Genomic DNA, 7,500 nt, shown 5'->3' on the forward strand with positions numbered 1-7,500 from the left:
ATTTGAACTTGGTACTGCAGGCCTTAATTCATTCTTCCTTTGAACCAGCAGCTAAATGCGACCTTAAGTTCCTAACCTGGAAAACTATCTTTTTAATGCCCATTACCACTGCTAGAAGAGTTTCAGAACTTCAGGCATTGTCATCTAAACCTTCCTACTTGATCTTTTGTAAGGACAGTGTCGAATTACATACCAGTTCGCCTTTCCTTCCTAAGGTTGTGTCAGAATCCAGTGTCAATCAGTCAATTAATTTGCCAGTCTTCTTTCCTAAATTTCCAAACAAAGGTGAATATATGTTGTATTTATTGGATGTTCACACACAATTACATTTTTACTTATGTAGGACAAAAGAAATTAGGAAGACAGATCAGTTTTTTGTGTCCTTTGCAGATTTTAAATTGGGCAAACCAGTTGCAAAGCTAACTTTAGCCAAATGGCTAATGGTCTGCATGTCATTTGTCTATAACAAGTTGAGTCTAACCTCAACAAAACCTGTAAGAGCCCACTCAACAAGGTCCATGGCAGTTTCTTCAATGTTTCTGTCTAGAGCTTCCATGGATGATATATGTGCGGCTGCATCTTGGGCAAACCCTTGTACTTTTATCACTCATTACAAACTGGGTATGGTCTGGAGGGGAATAGTAGCCTTTGGCTTAATTCTGTTCAGGAATATCCTTCCTTAGAGTCCACCTGGGAAGTTAGGTAGCTGGGGACTCTGTCCCAACAGTTGAGGATAGAATGAAAACTGACAACATTAGATAAAAAAGTTATGTACTTACCATAACGTTCCATCTGTGTAGTCCATTTTCATTCTTCCTCAGCTTCTGCCCACCAACTCCCAACCCTTTTCATTATGAAGTTCTGGAAGAATGAGAGACTATAAGGACACCACTGTCCTTAATACTGGGCTTCAGATGTGGTCTTCTATCAGGAGAGTTATAGCAATTCTTTCTACTTTGTGAAACACCAAACAAAATCTGAGATATGTTAGGAGTTAGTGCATTACCGGTAAGAAAGGAGCTCAAGATTTTTTTGGTGGCCACAAGCTTTAGTAATGGCCAAGTCAGATCTGAGGATCAGATCTAAACCCAACAGTTGAGGAAGAATGAAAATGAACAACACAAATGAAAGATTATGGCAAAGACATGACTTTTTTGTACTTTTCCTTATTTATCTGCATACCTTCTATTTTTTTCTGCTTGTACTGATATTTTTAGTTTTATTTTTGGAAATATGTATAATAAATCCTGTTCTGCTTTAATACGATCTGCTGCTTTTACCGCATTTATCTTACTAAGCATTTTTGATTATCTTTTTCCTTGCCTGTATTCTTCTAACAGGGATACTTCTTGTCTTAATTGCTTTATAGTTTTCCCTATTTGATGCTTCTTTGGTGGCAGTCTGCTTGCTCCTTTCCTTTTCTTTGTTAGTCTACATTTCTGCAGCAGCTATTTATTTATTTATTTTTTTAGTTTAGCTGCACATAAGTATATCTATTTATTTATGTTATATCACATCAGTTTCATTTGTAGTCACAAGTGTGTTCATTTGTTTTATCAGTTTTCTAACATTTTAGGTCTTATTTATTTTCTGTTATCTCTTTCTTTCATCTGTCTTAACGTATCTCTATCTCTGTTAAATTAAGAAGGTCTTCCCTCAGACCAATTTCTTCTGTACTGAAAGCATCCTCTTTTATCTGTTTTCCTGGTCTTTCACTTGTGGAATTCTAGCAGGACTTTCATAGGTTAGTAGGTAATTACTACGCTAGCTGCCTTTGCAGGCCATTTTAAGTGCAGACAATTTCCGTTTTAAGAGTGAGAATCAAACATTATATCTTGCAGCTGTGAGGTAAACAGTTTAGCCATGACTTCAACAATTGGCTAAGTTTCTGGTGTCATTCTAAGGGGATCCAGTATCTGTCTGCCTGGGATAATGTGATTGACAGACCTTGATGCTTTGCCGGAGATGGCCTACATCTGTCACCCCTGGGCTTCCGGATACTCACCAAGGCTCTTGGCACCCCTATAGTGCCTTTTTTAGGTGGTGTTCCAAAGACCAAATTACCACTCTAACAGCTACAAACAAATGCAGTCTGAGGGTCATGCTGCTCAACACTAGAAGTCTAAATCTCAAAATACATTTGCTCGAAGCACTCCTCAAGTTATAACATCCAAGTGACGCCTCCAGGTGCATCTGCAATAAACCCCTACTGATGCCCTCTGGCGTCAAATATTACTTGTTCATATTTGCTTCAATAATTCCAAAATCATCCTATGTACATGGTTTTAAAGATTTTATCTTAAAGCTTACACAATGTCAAACTCATCTGCATTAATATTTGACTGTCTAGTACCTGGTAAATAGATATTAAATGTTGTTTTTATATAGATATAATTTTCACATTTTTCTAAATATCTCAACAACCAAGAAACACAGGCAGAACTCCTTAGCCTCATACTAAAGCTCTCAGCTAGATGAATAAAATGCTGCTGACAGTATGTGTGGAACTTGAGAGGTTGCTGAGATATTGTAAGTTATTTATAAAATATTTCAAACATAATAGTTACTGTGTTTACTGTGACTTATAAAATTCAGTTTAAGACCTAGAATCTAAAGAATAATACCACTATAAAAATAGTATGTGCTGAAGTGTTTGCCATTTATACTTGTCTCATAACCTCTATGGTTTCAGAGATATGAACATTTGTTTGAAGCTTGAGGACATAATTTGATTCTGTCAAAAGGCTTAGGCTCCACCCATTGGAAGTTACAGTGCAAACTTCCTGAGCAACATTGGAATGAATTACTTAAAATGGAGAACATCGACATTTGTGCTGTAACAGAGACCTGGTTCAAGGCAACAGAAAGCACCCCTGCACTACCAGGCTGTAACTCATTCCACACTTTTCGGCCCCAGAACTTGGACCAAAGCTCCAAAGGCAGTGGTGTTTCCATATTCATAAAGGATGCGCACACCTCCAGACTGGTACCTCAACATAACGCATCAGAGATACTTCAGGTGCAGCTAACATTGGGTAAGATGGTGATTCCGGTTGCAGCCTATTATAGGCCCCCAACCATGTCCCAAGACACTCACTTCACGTTCCTAAGCACCCTGGAGAATATTGGGGTCCAACCTAACACACACATACTGGTCGACTTCAACTGCCCCTCCATTAACTGGGAAAACTACTCATGTACCAGTACACTTGCTCAACATTTTCTGGAATTCGTTAATTCCAATGCCCTGGACTAGATTGTTCTTACCCCCACTAGAGGTAGCAACATCCTTGACCTGTTCATTACTAACATGGGCGACTGTTGCTGTACACCAATAGTCAACTCCTCCCTGCTTAGATCCGACCACAAACTAATCACCTTAGAAATCTACACCCCCCCCCCCACAAAGGTAACCACCATGAAAAACTTCTCCAAAGTTAACTTTATGCTCCTAAGAACAGAGGTGGCTAACTTCATGGCACCCATGCAAATGGAGAATAGTTGCATGACTGCCAAATCAAACACCAATGCACTGTATGAACACATACACAAATGCATGGATCTCACCATACCCAATATCCCAAGACGCTCTCCTCTAAAAAAAGGAAGCCAATCTGGTGGTCCCCTGCCGTAAACAAACTCTACAACAGAAGGAAACTGATGTAGAATATGGTGATGTCCCAAGACTAGAAAAACTCCCTTACCAGCCTCAACTAAAAGATGAGATCTTTCTTCAAATCCTCTAAAGCTAGCTATGGAAACAGAATTTCAGCAGATAGTAAAGACAACCACAAGGCCTTCTATAGTTATGTAAACAACTTCCACTGCAATACCCAGATTTGCTCTGAGCTACTGCACAATGGTACCTCCTATACCGAGCACTTGCCAATATACTGGCCGACAGATTCAGTGCCAATTTTGCCCTCTCTCCTCCCCCAAAGGACCAATCAAGATACCAGTAGATTGCCAGGCACCCAGTATTACTGCTGCACAGGTTAAAACAGCACTATCCAAGGCCAAGAATACAGCTTCTATGGGACCTGACAATATCCCTGGTTGTGTTCTACATGAACTAGAGTGAACTGGCACCTCACCTTTGTGCCCTGTTCAATCACAGCCTCACCTCAGGCTTTGCCCTTACTGAATGGCGCACTGCTATAGTCATCCCTCTCCACAAAGGAGGAGTGACTACAGACTCTGGGAACTATCACCCCATTAGCCTGACAAGTCTGATATGCAAAGCTATGGAACTCATCATCTTGGACCTAATAAATAAGGATATAGGGAATCTCCAAACTCTGGATCCCACACAGTTTGGTTTTGTGAAGGGTAGATCATGCCTGCTCAACTTGGTTGCCTTCGAGTCAGTCACCAGAGCTGTGGATAAAGGCAAGGTGGTTCATACAGCCTACCTTGATCTGGCTAAAGCCTTTGATACCATTCCCCACTCAGGAATCATAGAAAAACTCATTAAGCTAGGTATCAACTCCTATATCACTAGGTAGATTGCAAACTGGCTCACAGATAGAGCCCACATTGGGAAAGTAGCTGACTCCAAGTCAGACACAGGGATCAGTCCTGGGTCCTCTCCTGTTTGCTATCTACTTCTCAGAAGTCCAGTCCAACATGAAGGGACTCTGGCTGGCAAAGTTCGCAGACGTCTGCAAGTTGGGAGCCATTATTAACTCCCCAAGTGATGTTGACATCCTACAGAAAGGCCTCACTGAGACCAACGACTGGTGTCAGAACCGTGGCCTTAAGCTCAGTGCCAAAAATTGTGTCGTCATCCCCTTTGGGAAAAACCCAGTTCCCATGAACTGCCACATAGATGGTAGTCCACTAAACACAGAAGGTGTTATGAGAGATCTGGGAACACAGGTTGACAGCAATCTCTCTTTTGACCACCACACTGCCACTGTGGTCATAAAGTCCTTCTATGTGGCGCATCTCATTACTAAGGGCTTTGGATCCAGGAAGAAAGAGGTCATTGTTTCCCTCTACTCTTCCCTCATTAAGCCAATCATCGAGTACAATGCCCCATTTGGCATGTACCCCACTAGACACCTGCAACAACTGGAGAGGTCACAAAAGTACCTCACAAAGAGGATCCTATGCCTTAAAACATTTGTCCTGTATGGACAGACTCAAAAAAACTCCAACTGTTCTCTGTCTCATATCGCCAACTTAGAGGCGATCTCTGCTTGACTTATAAAGTCATGTCTGACCCAGCTCTATTAGAAACGCTACATCTAAAGAAATCCCAATCCCTCCACACCACACGCTCCAGAGACCTCAACCTCATTACCACAATCAACAGAATGTTCTGGAGGACAGATTCATAACCCAGAGACTGCCCATGCTATGGAATAGACTTCCCATACGTGTCAAACAGAGCACCTCACTGGCCCCCTTCAAGAGAAATCTTGATGAGTGGATGGTAAATAGAAAATTCACCCCGGGGATCACTCCAGTTGCTCTGCCTGACAGAGGCACTAGGAACTAAGGTTGGGTGGCACGATGCCAGGGTAATCCTATGGGCTAGGCTTGTAAAGGCTCCAGGGCTATTAGCCTAGTACAAACCTATGAACCTATGTCTTACTTCTTCAGAAAAAGACAATAAGTCTGCTTGTTTCAAAACATTGTCCAAGTGGCTAGCTCATTGTATTCCATAAAGAAGCTTTTAACAAGGCACTTTTAAAGCACATTGCAATGGTGTAGCACCTACCCTTACAGCATACTTTTAGAAATAAACACAACCAAGACATTTCAGTGTCTGCTAAATGGTCAAAAATCCACACTTTCGCTAAACACTGCATATTGGAAGCTTAGCTTATGGGTAAGACAGGGTCCACTGTGTAATCCCGCAATACTGAAATCCCAATTTCAGTATTTCGAAATTACTTAGCCTAAAACACACCTACAACACAAAATCCCAAAACCCCATAACCACGAAATTTAAAATCCCGAATGTACTCTACACATACAGCACACACATACACACAACTTCCCCCCACAATCAAATATATAATACTACACTACAGATAAACAGGGGGGCAAGCCCCCCTGCACCCCCCCATGTGGGGGGCTGTGCCCCCACAACCCCCCTACTTAAATATTCTAACTCCAAGATTGCACGAACAGACACACAAAGGAAACTCACACCCACACATTTTACAGTCCCTCTCACACACACACACACACACACACACACACACACACATCACAGTCACAACACACACTAAACCCCTAACCAACACACTTAACACATACATACTTACCTAAACTTCCACCCATCAATTCACACAACGCACCAGCAGAACACTAATTCAACATCTCCGAGCTTCAGGATTTTCAATTTCGGGCTTCTGCGGGTTTCGGAATTTTGTGTTTTCGGCTATTTAGATACTGAAATTTGGGATTTCAGTATTTTGGGATTACATAGTGGACCTGTAAGGCAAGGTTTGACAAACCAAATAAATGCTTGATGCTATAGGGGGTCCTGTAATTATCTTTGTCCCAGAAGTAACTATAGTACTGTTTAAGATGCTACCTTCATGTTGTTATTTACTGTTATATTTACCCTCCCTGTTCAAGAAAGCACACTTGTGAAATGTACTTACCCTAACAGCAAATCTTTAAGGGGAATTCACTTTAACAGTATAGCTAGCTTCCTTCCCCCGATATGGGGATAATGGATACAGTGAATAGAAAGTTTTGTTTTTTGTGAACTTTGTGAATAGTTACTGTGTTTGCATTCATGTTGTAGTTTTTCTTACAGTCTGTGAATATGTGAACACTTGACATTTGTCTACCACTTGCACATTTTTTACTGAATAGATTTTAGCTTCAAAGAACTGAAAAAGTGCATGTAAACAAAGTGTTTGTAATCACTAGATTTATATGGGAGTGTCACACAACCCACATCTTTACAGCTAAGAGTCCAGCGAACTAATCTTAGCCTGTGCAAGAAGCAGAAACAGATTATGGCTTTTAGGTCACAGGATATTTTCATGTAGATCTATTTGGTTAGGTTTGAATGGCTGAAGTGAAATTCATCTACAGCGGCATATGGCTGTGGTAAATTCACTGCAGGCACAGAATGCATGTAGCACCATGCCACAACTTCAGTAAACAAGTACAAAGAGGGAAGTAATGTCTGCTGTCTTCAAGGCACCAATAAACAGCAGGCAGCATTCCAGGCATCAGTGGCAGAGAAAATGCAGTGTTCAGTGGCCAATACCTTTGTTAATGTGGCAGGAGTGTGCGAGTGTGCGAGTGTGTGTGTTTGATTACCCACTTTTCAGTGTGTAGGGAGCATCAACTAAAACACATACTGGAGCTTAAGTGTCACTTAAGCAGCATGCTATATAAACATGTACTGACACCAAGGACAACACACACTGGTTTTCCTGTCCCCTTGGTTTTCAAAGTTGTGGGCATTACGCAGAATGCTTTTCTGTATCAACAGTGAATTTGCCTTATATATGTGTAACTAAATTT

The 7,500-nt window shown here is 41.1% G+C and overlaps 1 protein-coding gene across 4 annotated transcripts in view; it reads left to right on the top strand.

Moving 5' to 3' along the window:
• Positions 1 to 7,500, top strand: part of LOC122816558 (katanin interacting protein) — a 3,576,055-nt gene that overhangs the window by 1,816,880 nt on the left and 1,751,675 nt on the right. The gene's annotated exons all lie outside the window — the stretch shown is intronic.

The sequence above is a fragment of the Protopterus annectens genome, chromosome 12.part0 (genome assembly GCF_019279795.1).
Source record: "Protopterus annectens isolate FY-2018-M chromosome 12.part0, PAN1.0, whole genome shotgun sequence".
In the NCBI taxonomy this organism is placed as follows: Eukaryota; Metazoa; Chordata; order Ceratodontiformes; family Protopteridae; genus Protopterus; species Protopterus annectens.